Genomic DNA, 19,739 nt, shown 5'->3' with positions numbered 1-19,739 from the left:
AGATAATAATGCTAGCTTGATAAAATGTATTTCTTAAGTGTCACTCTTAGAATGTCAATCATCATCACACCAGGGCTTCAAGTGGCCGTTTCAGGATGGTTACATCACGGATGGTTTAACACTACAATTTTTATGATGAATTCTACACTCATTATGTCTTTTTTTTCCCTCTTCATCTCCTTTCTCATGTCCCTCAATTAGCCACCATTGAACAAAATGTTTACCTCGACTGTATGGCTTTGTACGCCATTCTCAAACACTGCATTAAAAATAATCAATAACAAATATCTAATTATTGTTATCATTTGTTTTTTGAAGATTATGACTTTTGTAAATATTACAATTTTGCATTCATAGCTAAATTACAATATAGAATCATTTCCATGATTCTAAAATCATGGAAATGTTTTATAATTATTTTGACAAAGGGGGTAGAAGAAAACATGGAGCTCAACTCAATTTCTGCTCTATTGTCATTGTTACCTGGCAACAACCAACTTGGACAAACCACATGCCCAATGAAGATGGATGATATACCTGCTTTTCACAAGTGAAAGCAAATTTTCTCTACTGCTATAGCCCTTTTTCCTCAAGTGGCTTCTGTCATCAAACAGTTCATTTTACACTGACAGGATAATTTAGTGTTTTATAAATCATTTGATGTTATTAAAACAAAAAGCAGCAAAGCTGAAGGGTTGTGCAGTCTGGCCCCATGACTCTATGGGAAAGAATCAGTTTTAAATTGCATTAACAGTCCAAACTGGCAGAACCCAAATTGATGATATATTTCACATCTGCATATAGTAAAAAGAACAATTGCATGTCATCACAGACTGTGTGTGCTAGTATGACAAGGGAGAGCAACAGAAAACAATTCAGTTGCCTGCCTAATCTAGTTTTTGTGGCTATTTGTTTTGTTTTGCAATGAAATGTGTTCAATCATTATACTGTTTGTTTGTTTATTTGTTTGTTTTTAAGTGCACATTTATGTAATTTAAAATTACTTAAAGATAGTATATGATTTTAAACTGGCGGGTTTGTTAATAGTGACTCATTAGTTTCTTGCTTTATTCATGTACTTGATGATTGATCTTTTAAAGATTGTGAGCCAAAGCTCAGATAACTCCAGGTTTATTTTCCCAGACTTGACAAAGCACCGTCCAAACCACAAAAGACAATATACACATTTCATTCTGTACATTTCCTTTGCTTTCAGGGTTTGTAACTAATGTCAACTTTAAAACTGCTACCACACACAAACACACACACAAAACTGTAAACTATATGTAAATAAAAGGAACTGTAATAGAATTCGATGTTGTTCTGCCACTACAGCATGTGCGACTTTTGTCTGAGCCAGAAGTAGGAGTTGTAGTCAAATAAGAGAGGAAATAAAAGCCTAATTGACCTTTTTCAGATTATTTTGGATGAGAAACACCATGTGAACATTTCCCAGTTAGAAGAAACTGCATGGAGCACCCTGAAACATCAAAGCCCAAATATCTGTCAAAAACTACACCTACATTAATTGCTACTCGCTTTGCTTTGGCAGATAGATATTTGTGCCAAATCAATCATATGGTGTTGGTGGATCTTCAAAAGGAACTTTTTTTTTAATTTGGTTTCATATAGTTGCCAAAAACTCATGACATCCATTACTTTTTTATCTAAAGAGCAGTTGCAGGGCTTGCACGAGCTTTGATGTTTTATAGGGATGCGTAGCTGTGTTGTTAGCATAATAATGAAAATTTATAATATGGTGGTGAAAGCCCAAGTTCAACCACTGAAACTGAGGTCTAAAACTGAACCATCGAGTATTCCTGGCAGACCTGGAAAGAAACTGCAAGTTAAGGAGTGAACTGCAATCTTGAAACAATCCAAATCAGAAAAAGGACTATGTAAATACATTTACATGTATGATTAGGTAAAGAAAGGGAGAAAAGGAAGTTTTGTTAAAGTATTTCTTCTGTATGGCAAAAGAAAAAAAATAGCAATATTTCACCTGGCTTCCTGTGGTTTGTCTCTCTCTCTCTCTTTCTTTTTTTTTGCAGTCCTTTGATAATAAGTTGTATTTAGCACAGACCTGTCTGAATTGTATTAATTAGAATTTTCTCCAAGGTTTTGTAGTTTGCCTGCATTCCTGTAAAAACAAACCAAACATCATTAACTAGCTTAAAAAGAAAGAAAAATAGATCTAGATACAGTTCGTTTAGTTTATGATGTATTCTCTTTTGTCAGAACAAATAAAAAACTGATGATGGCTGGCAAATGATGCACTAAAAAGAAAAATAAGCTACCACACTACAACAGACAACTACAACACTCTACAATTTAAATTATTATATGAAAACTCAAAGAACTAGGGAAAACAAAATTCAGGCAAGACCTCAGGTGCAGGCAATCCAGCACATAACAGCAGGGTCCAAGATGCTAGCATGCGGGGCATACATGAAACGTCATAACCAAGTGGCAAGCATAGTATACAGGAACATCTGTGCCGAATATGGCCTGGAAGTTCAAATTGGGACATGCCCCCATGGCCAACCATTTTTCTGCTAACTTTTTTGTGTTTTTTGTGAATTAATAATACTGAAAACTCCTTATTGTGAAATGTATTTTATTTTAAAGAGGAGGAGTAAAAAGCCAAGGGATTTCATGATCAGGAGTCAATAAAAAGTCAGTTTAGTAGCTATGGAGGTTTGGATTTTCATTAATGAACTGTTAATTCTTTGTTATTATTTTGTGGTCTGGAGAGTAGTTTATTATAATATTTTGACAGAATGTCATTTTTGTTTTTAATTCTCCTCCCTTGAATTTTCTGAATAAATACTTAATAATAATAATAATAATAATAATAATAATAATAATAATAATAATAATAATAATATTTCTTTAGCCTTTTGTACAGTCTTACTTATATCCCATAAATGGGAATTTTTTCCCAGTCTGTGACAAGACTAGACTTCAAGCATTTTTTTAAAGCTGACCATCCCTATCTTTCATCAAATTCCTGCATTCATCATTCAGCAAGGGCAGAGTATTTCCATTTCTTTTATACTGATTCCTCCTCCTAATGAATGACGCCACCAGTTCATTAATTTTTGCAAGAAATAAATCACACCCACTGTCTGTGTGCCCATTTGTAATCTCTTCACTCCAATCAGTCCTTCCTAGAGCTATTTCAAATTTTGCTGCTGGCTCTTTGGGACATGGTACATTATTCAATGTTATTCTATACATTGTTCTAGTAGGCTATTGTATCAATTAAAACAGTCAGTGATCTGTTTGAATTAATTCATTCTTTACATTCCAGTTAATATTAAAGTCACCCATAATGATTACTTTGTCATTTAAATCACAGTGGTTAAAAGTTTGTTTTTAGTAGTCAAAAAAAATCATGAAGGTTTATGATATATGCAATATAAAATAAAGTAAAATATTTCATTAGAAATATTTGACCAGATATTTAATATTTTACTAGAAAGGGTGATGATCATTGGGTGTTCTTGAAGGACACGTGATAGAGTTGCTGGCTTTCCCAGGCCAAGTAGACATTTAGTTATACAAAACTGACTTACTGACAGCAAGATTATCATAGCAATGAGTAATATTATAACACAGTTTCACAGGGTAAAGTGAGATATAGATTTAGGTGGCTGAGAAAGCCTAGATGATAAAGACAACACACAGACAGTACCTGCCAGACGTGTATGAGCAGGTAGCCCTCTTGCATCCTCTTATCTTGCACCAGATTCTTGCATCTGAAATTCCTGTGTCTTCTCCTGTGCTACCGTGATATATTTATTGTCAGTGTGCTAAATAGAGCTCCAGCCCATAAAAACAAAAGCAAATGGTTGATCTAGTCGAACCTTTATTCTTTCCAATTGAATACAATTAACCTAGCCCAGAAAAATAAGCTCTCACCTAAATCTTGTTTTCTTTCTTTTTCAGTTGGTAGGTGTGGTGAGAACTACAACCATCATCATGTAGAGAGTTCCCCAAAGTTTGATTCTGTCCGTCTGGACGTAGCTTCATCTGGACGTAGTTCCAGATGAACAGAAACAACCTTTGGGGATTTACTTAATTTGATGAATGAACATACATCAAGACATGTAGAGTTTTACTTTGTGAATGGTGATTCGCTGTTGTGTAACTAGTTTTCCAAGATAAGCAACATGGTGATCACTGGAGCACATTATGTCAAATAGTGGCACACGCTTGTATTGGCACTCAGCAGAGCTGTTGATTATGGCATGATTAAAGCCTATGGCTGTACTCTGAAACACTTCTTATGTTCAAGTTTAAAATATGACCCACTTCTGTAGAGATCATTTATCCTCATTTATCAGATAGTGGGGAAGCTGAACCAGTCTGCTCTGTGTTCTGACTCTTTTCCTTTACCTCACACTGCATTGATAGCATTTGTTCAGCAATTTTTGTAACCAAACTTGACACGTTAAAAGGATATTGGCAAGTCCTGTTGACCTCAGAGTTTCAGACACCTTTGTTTTTTTTCTTTGATTTTTATGCCAGAACGTTTTATACAATACACACTGATGTACTTTAGCTAAAAGAATGGTGTAACTACTTAATGCAGAAAGTGTGTCACAAACTGTTGGGTACCTTACTGATTTAAAGATGCACTCTAGTAAGTGGATAGACCAGGCTGCCAACTTGAAGGGAGTCTTCTGTTGGCCAAATGGCTCTCAGCCTTTCTAAATGTGAATTTCGCCAAAGTTTAAGTTATGTTGTCCTTTCAAGTCCTTACTACTCAATATGCCGTATTTTCCACACTATAAGGCGCACTTAAAATCCTTTCATTTTCTCAAAACTCAACAGTGCGCCTTATAATCCAGTGCACCTTATGTATGAATCCTGGTTGCGCATACTGACCTCGAATCGATTTTATGTGGTACACGGGACTCAAAAATCTGTCAAAAAATGTTTTAGTACAACTTTGGTAAGCTACAAAGCCGCAGCATTAGCATTAGCCGTAGCATTACAGCTACCATTGTCAGGAGCCTCGTGGAGTAATCTGGGTCCAAAACTCTGTTCTCTTAATGTCCCAAAGTCAAACGAACACTGCAGTATCACTGAGAGTTAAAAACTGTCTAAATTCTTTCATCTTTAATAAAATGATCAGCATTGCTGCTTTACCAGGTGTAACAATTAAGTTTAACATCCAGGCATCCATGAAAACAGAATTTATTAAATTTAACAGTTAGAAGTTAGCAGGAAGTTAGCTCACTAGTTTCCACCTAAACATGATATGCCATGTTCTGACTGAGAGATTTCAGAAAAGATGTAAACGTACAGCTCTGCTATCACTTCCAACATAAATGAAGACAGAAAACAAAATAGCAGTGACGTTTGTAGGGTTACTGAAGTTGGACTAGCTGGTATATAATGATGTGCTACTGATCGCTAGCGACACAGCCATGTTAGCATAACATAAACACATTGAAGCTGGAGGATGAACGCTAACTTTTTTCCACTCGATAAAAGTTAATGTGAGGTTCCCAATGGTTAGGGACTAATGCAATCTAAATTATCCACATATCTCACTTATCTTAACTGCACTACTGTATAGTTCTGTGTAAATAATCATTCTGTACATACGATAATTTTTAATCCCACAACTGTTTATAACTTGCATAGTTCACATTTCTGTATAACTGTATATCTCATATTTTTTTTATAGTTTTTTATTTCATATTTATATCCTGTTCATAGCCTGTACATAGCTTGTACTGACTACAGCCTGTACATACTTATAGTTATAGAATATTCATAACATACTTCATATCGTGTACATTATAACGTACTGTACCATAATAGACCCATTTCTGTAATATACTTACATATCTATATTATTGCTAATATATATTATAATATATCTATATCATGGCTAAAGCACTTCTGGATGGATGCAAACTGCATTTCGTTTCCCTGTACCTGTGACATGTGCAATGACAATAAAGTTGAATTCTATTCTATTCTATCCTAATCGCATGGCAGGATGCTGCAAACGGACCAAACTTCAGTCAGGAGAACAACTGAGATAATCCATCCACAATACGAGGTTAGTCATTAATATACTGCAGCAAGATGGGAATAGAGCAGCTGTGAGAAAATTCAACATTAATGAATCAATTGTATGGAAGTGGAGGAAGCAAGAAGAATGAGTTCAGTAAAGTCTGAATTATCTGACTGTTTTGTTTTGCTTAATGCACCTTATAATCCGGTGTGCCTTATGGTTTGAAAATACGGTAAATGTTTGCCATAACTATGGCCATCTTGATAATAATTACCCAGTTTACCACACTGAAAAAAATATGTTGTTGGATTTACTTAATTCAATGGTGGACATTTGTTGCACACAGATGTTTTGCTTTGGCAGCAACTTAAACAATTGAGTTAAATTAACACAATTTATTCATGTTCAATAAACCTGTGCAATTTGTGTTGATAAAATGTGACTTAAACATGTTTTGATGAAGTAATTTGAGCTCTTGGAATATTTTAATCCTTCACAATTTTCTCACGTTATCCCAACACGATTCAATAACTTTTACCCAATACTACTTGGTCACTTAAATACTACATGTTATCTTCAAATTACATTTTGCTATTATATTCTAGTATCAAATACACAATTTTCAAATGGAGGCCTTATAACAGATTGTATTGTTCTCTTCCAAGATGGTTGCTGGCATCCACCAGTAACCTTTCAAAACAACATGTCTAATTTCACTGCAGTAGGTAAAGAATTAAACTGACATTACTCCACTACTGAATCTATATAAATCAACAGTTAAATAATGTCAGTTCTTCCGTGTTCTCTGGAATCAATCGCAGCAAAGAAATTAGACTGTTTCTTTTGAAAAATGTTGGGAAAGAACAATACAAAACATTCTATTTAAGGCCTCTGACATCAAGATTCAGTTAAACAACAATTATAACTAAACAATTTGAGGTAATGTTAGTTTCCATTAACATTAAATTAGGTTACTGAATTGGCAAACACCTTCCTATTAACACTACCCATTTTACCCCAATAACTAAAGAAATTAGCACTTGCAGGTCAAAAACTTTATTCAAGAGACGCAAAAATAACATTGATACAGTGACTGTCAAAAATTACAGCACTGATCATACTGTGACATCTTGGTTCAAAACAGCACACTTAGAAATACAAACAACAACAAAAAACAGCTCGTCCTCATGGCAGTTGCAGAGTATATAAAAATGAACCCTGCGATCCGTTCCTGGAATTGAGCTTCAAAAATGCAGCAGAACAAGTGTGAGATTTAAATGTCCTCTCACCTAGAGCTGATCACCTCACATGCATAACAGTGAGCTTCGTTGCAGGAGCAGTTTTGTCTTAGTTGTGAGCTTTTCTTGAGAGCTGAGTTGCATCCAACTCCATTACCACCCATTGAATCACCTCAAAAGTGTAGCAGAGTTGTGATGGGTAACTCATGTTGAAGGAATAAAAAAGGTCCAAACAGCATGGCTACTGCAAAGGTCACGTTATCCAGATCTTGAAGAACAACATCAGAAAAGTCATTGCCTGGCGCATCTCTGGAGACAGATGTTCATTGTGGTTTTCTCAATCTGTGCAGTGGCCTCAGTCAAGTCCTGGTTAAACACAAAACATTTCTTTAAGATTCCTTTTTAAACTCATCTCTTTTGAATCTACCAGTTCTAATGTTATAGTAATTTAAACCAATGCAAGCAACATAGTAAATAGCTATAGCCAAAGAGTGGCCTGCCATGCTGCCATTCATGGTCTAACAGAGTTTCTAAGAGAGGGTGAAAAACATAATAATTTCAAATGCTTTACATTAGTTTTTGTTAGAAAGACACCGGCCCATCAGAAATCCAGGCTATGTCACTCAGAAGATGTTAGAATTTAGACTTTCAGCCCCACAATTTGGTTAGCTGTTTTTTTCTTTTCAAACAAAAGCTAATGTAAATACTGGTGGGATTTTCCTTTGGTCATTAGAATGACAAATTTAAAGTTTTTTCACACTGATGTGAACCCTAATACAGGGGTGGGGGTGGGGCCTCAAGGGCCGGCGGCCGAGTTCACTACCAGGCCTCATGTGAACTTCAAATTATTAAAGAGGACTACTGGTCCTAACCAGTCCAATGAGGATCAAGTGGATAACTAAATGCATTTTTAAAGGTTGCAAATCCACAATCTACTCATAAAACACTCACCATGAACTCCTGCACCAAGATGTTGCAATTGTCTTTCACACAGATGCGGAGCACTTTGATGAGGGACTCCGAGCATTAATGTCATCCTTGACTATTATAACAAAGAAAACAGAGATTTGTGAACTTTTCAGTAGCACAGAAGAAAATGATCCCAGACAAAAACTCTTGACTTTTTAAACCAGTCAACATGCAACACCAGCATCTACAAAGCAATATCAAAAGTTCCTGTTTGACATCAACTTTATGGATATATAGTTTCCAGAACATTTATTTTTAAAAAAAGATACATTTTTCTCAGTGGGCCAGTAAATGCATGACGAAAATTATGGCATCCTTTTAGTGGAATCATTACTCACAGGTAATAGTTGACTGTTTCAATGGATGTAGCATAAAAATTTTACTGACCTAATGCAATACATATACACTTTGTAGTTAAAGAATTTTAAAGTTCTTACTGTCATAATGGCAGCTACATCCTTTAGCTTTGTGCCCTGTTCCCCCGATCACTTTGCAAACACTTTCAGCAGACTGTCAGAGAGAAACTCAGCTCCGTCAGAAACCTTGACTGTAAAGGCATGGTTGGGATGCACTGGAATGCTGCATTTTATCTGAAATGACATAAAATTATTTTGAAATAACAGCAGGCACTGTGCTTGGTTAATCAGTAATGTTTTGTTGAATAAAAACTGTGTTTCCAGATCTTATGGGATTAAAAAAAATCCAAAGATGTTTGTTTCTGATTTGCAACCCAACAACCCACAAGTTACAACCTCATTTCAGTTCAAGTGTGCATTAATGCGAGTCCAGTAATCACCTTTCTGGCAATACATACAGGTATAAGTTAAACTTATGGCAGATTTTGGATTTCTCAGTTGTATTAATAGGGTGAGTATGCATGCACCTAATAATTATAAAAAACCCATTATAATTAAGTTACAGAAACGAAAATAGAATATACTTTCTTACCATAACACCTTGAACCCACAATCCATCAGCTGACTCCTGGTGAAATGCAGAATAGAGGTCGTCTCTCAATGTGCAGCAAAAAAAACAAAAACAAAAGGACAGCAGGTGAGGGCAGGAGGGGTAGGGATGTAAGCTAGCATAATGCCGCTGATGATATTAGCTAAAGCTGTTCAATGTCCAAAATCTCACTAACACCACGGTGCAGTAAATACACAATGTAACTGAAGAGTCAGTTGGCAAATCTATTCACACAGAAAACCAAATTATGTTATGAGTGCCTCGTAATTAGGTTTAATGTGATATTACGGCTCTTGTGCCAAAGACAAATTCAAATGAAAAAGCGCCAATTCTTTGACAACAGATAAAACAGCAAATAAGCTAACGGCTCTTTTTTAGCATGTTACATGGCGACACTCTAGACGTTTAACTACATTTGGCTGAAATATGGTAAATATTAATTCAAAAAATCAAGACATACCAAAAACGTAGAGTTGGCTGCTCGACTTGACTGAGATGGATGCCTTTTTTAAACCACGATCCAAAGCCCGCGAGATGAAATCACGCGTGGTTTCACGAGATTTAACGTTGCTATCTTATTGACTTACTTCACCTGAACATGATATGAACAATTTAATACACCCTTTCTGCATATCATGTACTTTTTACACTATATAGTTACATTTAACTTTAAAACATGAGGCAATTGTGTTAAATACATGCAAGATGCTTACATAAATCCAAGAGATGGCCAGTCCCTTTTTTTCAGTGCACCCTCTGTAACCTAAATGTCACTTTTGTGTATGGTTATGAAGTTGCTAAACCTCTTTTGTTTAGTGATCTTGTCCTAGCCACCCCTGACTTTCTCATCTCTTTGTATTAAGATAACACAAGTGTCTGAGCAGCTACACAGTAATGGGATGGTGGGCCGCATTCACTGTGCTTTTTCTCCACAAAGTCCAAGCTTAGATGTTGGTGGTGGACCAGATGGCAGGTGAGGCTTGAATGAGGCTCTCTGAGCAACCAGCATAAGTAATAAGATATGGAGGAGCCTGCATGAATGAGAGTCTGAAAGGAAGATTGACAGAATAGCTCTAAAATTTTAAGCGCAGGCGACAAAGACTGATTGACTTTTAGAAAACAGGCAAGAAGATTATTGGATCAGAGTGATGATGATAGAATTGAGTTTGACAGTATGGGACAGCAGAGGTGATGAAAATAATAGAACAGCAGCCCAAACACCCAAAAATGAAGGCAAACAAACAAGTATCAATCTTCCTTGTGAACTTGTACAAAAGCATCATTGACCTTGCACATTAAAAAGTGACATTTACAATTATCTTTATGTGCTGTTTTTTCTTCTTTCTTTTTATTTTCACAAAATTGTGTAGTTACATTGAAAGCTAGTTATAAAGATATAGCCATTTACCTCTTAAAAACAATCGACATTATGGCTGGTTCAGTATATCATAAATATGTCAGCAATGCATATCCTATTTGCACAGTAAGAAATTAAACTAAAATTAAAATAATTTTAAAACAAAACGTAAGTAATAAAGTAAGTAACAACACATAAAAAACAACATTAACTTCTTGTTGTTAGGGGGACTTTGAATGCACTTCTCCAACTATCAACTATTTTTTCCCAAGAATCATGGCCTCATTGTTGCACTTGTTTTAAAGATATGAAGATATTTTGAGAGAAACAATCTTCCTTTAAAATCCAAAATGCATTTAGTGCTTAAATAGGCCTCTTTCTGACATTTTGGCAATAACTAAGTCATAACACTGGATGAACTTGGAGTTTATCAGCCTTACTCTTATCTTTGTAACATTCTGTCTTAACACCACGAATGTTATCATCTGACAGCTGGAAGGGTGTGCATTTCTTGATTTATTATTACTGGTTTCAAATTGGAGCATTAACATTAATCTTTAAATGAATAATAAACTCAGGGGTATTGAAAAGAGCATTTGAAGATTGCTGTGCAGAAAATGCATTAGCAGACAGAAAGATTGAGAAACGCAATACTAAATCAGGGATTTAAGTTCAAAGTATTTTTTGCTTAATCAAAGCTGTTAGTTTAGAAAAATTACGAACTATTCTATATCATAGTGACAGGTGTTTATCTAGCATGACACAATGTAAAGTAAAACCTTTTGCTGACTTTTAACAGGCATAATGAAGATGTAAGTAAAAAGGCACCAAAAGTGCAGCATGAAGACTACAATGCTTCAATAACCAAAACATTTAAATGCTAAGGCACCTGTAATAAGACAAGTCATATTCAGTTGTTCGATTATTTGTGGCATTGATTCCAGAAGATACATTTTAAATATTCCTTTTAGACATAGAACCTGTCAGCATTGACACAGAATTTTCTGGTCTATGTTGACATGCCTGCATCACAGCCCATGCCGTCTGCAGCTTCAGATTTCTGATTTTGGCAGACAGGAGTGGAACCCGACGTGTTCTGCCGTTTTATCCCATCTATCTGAAAGTATGACAGGCTGTGCATTTTGAGTTGCTTTTCCGTTCACCACAGTTGTAAAAGTGAATGTTTGGGTTAAATCAGGCTTTCAGTTGGCTTGAACCAGTCAGGCCACTTTTCTGTGATGGCTCTCATTGACAAGGCACATTCATCACTCATTGTGTTTCCTCACCATTATGAATTGCAGTTATATAATGTTCCAAGGTCTTTACCTGGCTTTAAGTGCATGAGATGATGTTTTCAATTCATACTTTGGTAAACATGAGGGATTAAATTATAGATAGTGTAGTGCATTAATATATTTTAGGATTTGAACAGTTTAAGACAGCCTTTATTAACCTCTTTATGTAGTGACAATAATTTTTGTCATTTCTTTTGTATATATAATTTACTTTTACTTATTTAAATGCTTTATGGTGTAGCAACATGGCTAGCTAATTGGATAACTGCAAGACAAGGTAGGTATGCAGCTATTAATAACAAACAGTGTATGTAGAAAGTGCCCATATATTTTCTCCTCAGTTATATATTTGCATTGGCAACTTGCCTGTACTACACATCTTAAGATCAAAGTCTCCAGGCTGTAGAGACCGGTTCGAGCTGTGCCCCTCTGCCTCCAATCAATCCCTTGGCACAGGCACACAGAAGTCTGTGGCAATTTAATGCTTGCTGCCCCGGCCCTATGATCCTGCGGGAGTGCCTGTGCCCCTGTAAGTGAGGCTGAACGCTTTATCCCGTGGCATTAGTCGTCCATGTTTGAGTTAATACCCTAGAGTAGAGCTTCTATCCAGAGGCATTAGTGTCTGACACTACAGCTCAGTAAGGGGGAGGCTCCCACTTCCTCCACTTGTATCAACACTCCCCGAGCCCTTGCTCGTTGTCTCTTTTTCATCCTTGCACTTCAGATTTTGATCCGGGAAGGAAAACTTAGTTCACACGGGTACTTCCTGAGATGAAAGATACATGGCAAAATTGCTTGTATCCAGATGTGCTGCTGCTTACCTTTAAGTTTAGGAAGCAAGTCTGTCATTTATGATGTCAGATTTATTTTTGGTCAAAGATTTATGTAACATAGAGAGGAAAGTTGTATATACTGTATGTATTGTGTTAAAAATAACCTGTTCTCAATTACCATTTGTATTTAAGCTTGTTAATTGAACATTTTTTAAGTAACATCAAAAAAAATTGTGACAAGCTTTGTGGGTTTGCTCGTCTTTGACATAAAATGTCATGCAAAATAAACCAAAATCCTAATATTTTGAAAGGAGATGGCCCTGGAAGTTTTTAACAGTTTTTAACAACATGTCACTAATGTTAGTGTGTCAGTGATTTAAGATCCTAAAGCATTAGGATTTTCATAATCTCCGGCATTTCATGTAAATACAGCAGATGTCTGTTTAACTACTTTCACTGATGCTGTTTTACACACAACACACTTACCCACGAGTACACACACATGCAAGCTTTGAAGTCACTACCACATGTGCACACAGATTTGAATGCTATGTTCAAAGATTAAAAGTGTTTGTGTCATTGTGGTAATGAAAGACAAACAATGTCTCCTGTCATTTAAAGCAATTAGAGTAGAAAATCCCTCTACTTTAATCAATTTTGTGTTTCTGTGGCGCATTCCTGGACGAATTGATTATTATTTTTTTAATTCATTCTAGTCTTCTAGATTATGAGCTGTTTTTTCTATGCACGATTGCAGCTAAGGATGATTTCTTAATTTAATTTTTATTTTACAAAAATGCATTAGCACAAACAAAACCATGGAATCAAAAAAATAATAATTATGCCTTTCATAAAGGATATTCAAAACAGTTGAAATATGAAGGACGGTGCTTTTTTACTCTCTGCTACTTACATGAATAAAAAAATTAACTTGTGTAGATAAACTCTGTGACCTGTTATGTTATGTTGTCACATTCATGCTCTCTACAAAGCTTTCAAAACCTTTTTTCCTTATTTTGGTGATAACACTAAGTGACAAAGCTACTGCAGTTTGGTATTTCACCTCAAGGACGGTGACCTTCCACACAGAGGGAGAAAAACGTGATTACAGCTGAGCTGAATAAATTAATGGCGATCTATTTTACAGCATAAAATTAGAATTCAAGCACCAGTATAATTATTCTGAGAGACAGAAACACACACACACACACACACACACACACACACACACACAGCATTGCAGAAAACAATGTGTTTCCTTTGTAATTTTTGTTTTTTTATTGGTGTATATGTCACATAGGATAACTTCAACTAAGCCAAAAAATACATTTTGTCTTGAAATGCTGTACCACAGATACAAAATTACTGTTTTATCAGTGTATAAACAAAACACACTAGATGGTTCAACAATATCATATTTACCCAGCTCTCATCTGGAAGTCCTTTCTGACTGTTGCAGCAAGAGGCAGAAATAAAATAAGGGCCACAAGAAGAAATTATGCTCACAACACTTATGGATGTAATAAAGTTTAAGGGGCATCATACTTGATGTAAGAACAAAATGAAAGGACTTGTTTCTACGCAATGTCCCCTTTAAAAGTGATAACAACTGAACAACATTTTATAATCAATCTTCAGCTGGCAACTGAATTTGATTTGCTTTTGTCAGAGTCCAAACCATTTTGGGTTTTTTTTTTTCATATAACACTATTAATCATTTTATGGTTTTTCAAAAATGGCAATGTCAAGTTAATCATTGTCAGTCACATTAGTTCATGCTGTATTCCTACTGATTGATTAGCATTAGAGATGGACCGATCCGATATTACGTATCGGTCCGATACTGACCTAAATGACTGGATCGGATATCGGAGAAAAATAAAAAATGTAATCCGATCCATTAAATATCACGAAAGCACCTCACAAAACTTGCAACACGCCATAACTCGCCTCAGAACGTCGGAGCAGTATGCATCACCTGATAGAGCAGCTGTGGCATGCGGGGCCTGTAGGTGGTCTGGATAGCATTTGGAGCTTCGCTAGCAACCTGGCATTTCATCTCCGACAAAGTTATCCCCGAGAGAAGTAAAGCAAGTGTGTAAGTCCATCTCTGAATGTTTGTAAAGCATTCCCACGTTAAGCTTAACGAGCGACTGCCTCTCGCTCTCCGGCTGCTACTTCAATCGTGAAACTGCTAATGATCAGCTGATCGGCTTTTCTGTCGTGAGTCTCTCTTGTTTGTTTTTGGTCCACTTTGCGCCAGAAAGAGGAAACCAGCGGCTGAACAACAGCAGCACGTTTAAGCTTGATAAGCTGTTGTTACAATTTATTTAATATTACTTTCTACACCAGGATCTTTTTCTAGTAGCTGACGGCTGGTAACTGTGCAGGGGCGGATCTAGCAAAGTTTAGCCAGGGGGGCCGATAGGGCATTAACTGGGAAAAGGGGGCACAAAGACATACTTTTCTTTCTTATTCTCATTTAAAATGTCTAGCTTTTAATAAATAATTATCTGACACCCAAAGTTTTAATTTGATGTAAAATGAATAGAAGTCAATTACTGTATATAGTGACTATTAAGTCTAATATATATACCCTAGTAAGCTATAGTACATTTTCCTTTGGGAAGGTACCATCTGTGCAGTCTGCAATTTTGTTGAAGAAAGATGTTGAATCTATTTAATATTTCTTGAAAAATAATTGATTTCTGTGCATTTTTTTTCACACTGCATCAAATTAAGGTTGATTACGTTGATTAAGCATCATGAGGTGGAGCGTGAGGGGTGGTTCCCTATTTTTTTATTTTTTTATTTTTGTTGTTGCTGGGAGTTGGAACCCTATTAGTTAGGTTGCTTAATATTTACGCTAAGTACTCTTTAAAATACCAGAATAGGGAGGATGGTGTAGGTCTAAGTTTATTAGATTGATCAGTATTGCTGAACTATGAAATATTTTTTTTGTATACAGGTATAACAGAATAGCTTTAGTGTAGTTGTTGTTTTAAACTTGAGTATGAACTTGCAGACTTGCAAAATGCAGCAAGATATTTTAAAAAACAGTTTTGTTGATTAAAAAACACTATATCGGATTCATATCGGTATCGGCAGATATCCAAATTTATGATATCGGTATCGGTATCGGACATAAAAAAGTGGTATCGTGCCATCTCTAATTAGCATATGGAGCAGCAGTCAAACTCTTAGACAAGTTTGACAAGTTTGGTCCTAGTGTTAGTATTTGGTAGATGCCAATGTTTTAGTCAGAGTAACACTATAGTAAATAACCCTCTAAAGTCAATGGACACACACATCCAAATAACACAACCTATTTAAGATTATGTAGCAGCAAGGTGCACCATTGAATTTCTGTTTCATCTTGTGTCAAAAGTGTGGACATACCAGTTTTTGAATTCCGTTGATAGGCCAAGTAAAAGCAGAGACATGCCAGAGACATGCCCTTTTATGAATACTGTCATCATATAATGCAGGAAGAAATGGTAAAAACAGGATTTTCTAAAGATAGAATATTATTTCTTCTCCCAAGCTTGGGAATCAGGCAACAGAATATTATTACTACTACTAATAATAATAATATAATAATAATAATAATAATAATAATAATAACAATAATAATGATAATAATAATAATAATAAAAATAACAATAATACTTCCAAGCAGCTGTACACACAATTTAGCATATTCTTTAGCAATTTGTCCTATCTTTTTGCATTTGTCGCATAATCAATTAGTATCGCTGCTGTCGTATTTTTTTTCCACACAATGTAAAAAGGTCTGGATTATGTACACTACGAATGTTTGTATGAATGGGATTTGTAGGTACCCAGCCATGATTGCTGGGCTATAAAAATATACAATAAAAATTCAAATGTGTAAGTAGGCTTACTTGCAAATTTTATAGAAGATCATCAAACACAAGGTTTGAGAGTCCTGTTTCAAAACTCTAAATCAGTGGTAAGGCTTATAAAAATAAAACTGCCTTAAAAGTGCTTGCAGCCAGACGGAAAAGAAAGGAAGAAAAAAAAAGCAATAATGTTAATAAGTATCTATATTTCTTATTTCTTATTTATGCTCGCTTCGACGCCGCAGCAATTAAAACAACAAACGGCTGCGCGCGCTCGGAGTGCACCAGTGAAGAAAATGCATTCGTCATCACAGAGCATGCCGTGAGGAACACCTTCAGGAGGGTGAACACCAGGAAGGCAGCAGGACCAGATGCAATCCCTGGCCGGGTCCTTAGAGCCTGCGCTGATCAACTAGCACCGGTGTTCACGGAGATCTTCAACCTCTCCCTGGCCCAAGCTGTGGTTCCCACGTGCTTCAAACGGTCCATTATTGTCCCTGTTCCAAAGAAACAACAGCCCGCTTGCCACAATGACTACCGTCCAGTAGCACTGACTTCAATTGTGATGAAGTGTTTTGAAAGACTGATGAGAGATCACATCACTTCTTCACTTCCTCCCACCATCGACTCACTTCAGTTTGCTTACCGGACTAATCGTTCCACAGACGATGCCATATCTCACCTGCTCCACACATCCCTGAGTCACCTGGACACTGGCAGAGGGAATTATGTTAGGATGCTGTTCGTGGACTACTGTTCAGCATTCAACACAATAATTCCCTCTAAGCTTTTCACCAAGTTGACGGATCTAGGACTCAGCTCATCACTGTGTCAGTGGATCCTCAACTTCCTCACAGACAGACCCCAATCAGTGAGGGTGGGAAAACAAGTCTCCCCCTCCATCTCACTCAGCACTGGAGTGCCTCAGGGCTGTGTTTTAAGCCCCCTGCTGTACTCACTGTACACTTATGACTGTGTAGCCACATCCGACACCACCTCCATTGTCAAGTTTGCTGACGACACTGCTGTTGTGGGCCTGATCTCCGACAACATCGAGACGGCCTACCTGGAGGAGATTAGGAACCTGGAGACCTGGTGCCAGGAGAATAATCTCCTCCTAAACATCAGCAAGACTAAGGAGCTGATCGTGGACTTCACTACAAAGCAGGCGAGGAATTACAAACCCCTCATCATCAGTGGCACGCCAGTGGAGAGAGTGGACAGTTTCCGATATCTGGGTGTCCACATCACTCAGGACCTGTCATGGTCCTGTCACATCAACACCCTGGTTAAGAAAGCCCGTCAGCGTCTCTTCTTCCTCAGAAGACTTAGAGACTTCCATCTGCCACTGAAGGTGCTCAAGAACTTCTACTCCTGCACCATCGAGAGCGTCCTGACGTCAAACATCTGCACCTGGTTTGGGAACAGCACCAAGCAGGACAGACGAGATCTGCAAAGGGTGGTGCGCTCGGCAGAACGCATCATTCAATCAGAGCTCCCTGACCTGCTGTCCATCTACACCAAGCGGTGCAAGTCCAAAGCTAGGAAGATTATGATGGACCTCTCCCATCCCAACAATGGACTCTTCTCACTGTTGAGGTCTGGGAAGCGCTTCCGCTCCCTTATGGCCAAAACAGAGAGAATGAAGAGGAGCTTCTTCCCCCAGGCTATTCGGGGCCTGAACCAGGTGTAGGACTGGACTCTCCCAAACACGTCACTATAAGACTGGACTCTCACACACGTCACCACACGCACCACCACACATTTCCTATAATCCTATAATTCCTATAATTTATAATCCTTATCTTTATAATCTCTTCTGCTATTTGCACATTCTTTACTGTAAATTCCTAAGTTAATTTGTAAATTTTTGTAGTAAATTGTAAATATTGTAAAACTTTTCTTCTGTCATTTAATGGTCGGGCATTGTACAGCTACAAGCATTTCACCCCCATGTCATACTGTGTATGGTTGTGTGTGTGTGACAAATAAAATTTGAATTTGAATTTGAATTTGAATTTATTGATCATCATAGAAATATATTTTAAAAACTTTAGACTTTACTGACATCAGCATAGTAAAGCCTGAGGGATTTTCAGGGTATGGTGAAGTAATTTTAGCCAGGGTTAAACCTGAAGAAGCCCTAAACCCTGCTTGTTACTGTATGTGAGGCATCTGATTAGAGGATTCAGCCACACCTGTTTCCATCTTTGCCATATGCTTTCCTTGTTAGTCTAAATTAGTTTGTAGAGACAGACTGTTGTTTATTTTTGATTGGTTTTCCTGTTCCTGTTTGTGTTATAAGTGATTACATTTTTATGAGTTTCTTCTGATTAGGTTATCTTGGTTATACTTCAATAGAAAGGGTCAGTTAATTAGCCCTCTTTGTGCACTTAGGCTACGTTCACACTGCAGGTCTTAATGCTCAATTCCGATTTTTTGATGAAATCTGATTTTTTTGTCTGCTCGTTCACACTACAAATAAAATGCGACAGCAAACGCGCTCTAGTGTGAACGCTCAAAGCGGAAAAGAAGATGTCACACACAAAGCGCTCTGTTTAGACCCAGAGCAACAGTATTGTTTGACTGATGGCCCTTAATATAAAGACTTCGGACTTCACGTTTCCCAATTTTTGCTCTAAGTTATTTTTTGTTATTTACATAATAATGTAAATAACCTAATAATGATCCTTATTGCTGTGCTTGCTGTGCTTCAAAGGATAGCTGCAGATTTCTGTCAGAATCTGCAGATTATACAGAACAAATAAAATGTTTACGTTGTCTTCCAAACAGTTTCACTGACATCTACACTGGATGGCCAGGAAGCGTTCGCGATGTCTTCTCGGGCGCTTCTCTGGCGCTGATAATTGGCTTCAGTCTTGTGTCGGTGACGTAAAAGGCGGATTTAATGCGACGTGACCGTTCAAACAGCAGTCGCTTTCTAAAACATCGGATATGTATCGGATTCAGTACCACATACGAAAGTGACCCAGATCGGATTTGAAAATATCGGATTTGCGCCGTTCACACTGTCATAGTATGATCGGATATGGGTCGCATAGGGTCAAAAAAATCGGATTTGATGCGCTTTCGCCTGCAGTGTGAACGTAACCTTAGAGGCATAAGGCATTGGCAACCTGCCTCCATCTGGCCCTCTGCTGTGCTACATTTTGGGCCTCCTTGATCCCTGTTTTCTGCCTCATCCAACACAACTCACTGATATGTTGCTTTTCCCAGGTGA

At 37.0% G+C, this 19,739-nt stretch overlaps 1 long non-coding RNA gene across 3 annotated transcripts; it reads right to left on the bottom strand.

Annotated features, from left to right (window-relative positions):
* Positions 1-7,205: 7,205 nt before the first annotated feature.
* LOC309709466 lies at positions 7,206-9,962 on the bottom strand. Of its 3 annotated transcripts, none has more exons than XR_014277523.1 (5): positions 9,924-9,962; positions 9,193-9,802; positions 8,682-8,834; positions 8,227-8,317; positions 7,206-7,641 (listed from the first exon to the last, which is right to left on the bottom strand). It is a non-coding gene; the product is annotated as an uncharacterized lncRNA (long non-coding RNA). The 3 variants fall into 3 exon arrangements; XR_014277525.1 differs by lacking the exon at positions 9,924-9,962 and having other exon boundaries at positions 9,193-9,256; positions 9,671-9,830; XR_014277524.1 differs by lacking the exon at positions 9,924-9,962 and having other exon boundaries at positions 9,193-9,830.
* Positions 9,963-19,739: the final 9,777 nt, after the last annotated feature.

Source organism: Aulonocara stuartgranti (assembly GCF_965226115.1).
Source record: "Aulonocara stuartgranti genome assembly, chromosome: 7".
Taxonomy (NCBI): Eukaryota; Metazoa; Chordata; class Actinopteri; order Cichliformes; family Cichlidae; genus Aulonocara; species Aulonocara stuartgranti.
The sequence above is the reverse complement of the archived record's forward strand: the minus strand, read 5'-3'. Positions and strand labels throughout refer to the sequence as shown.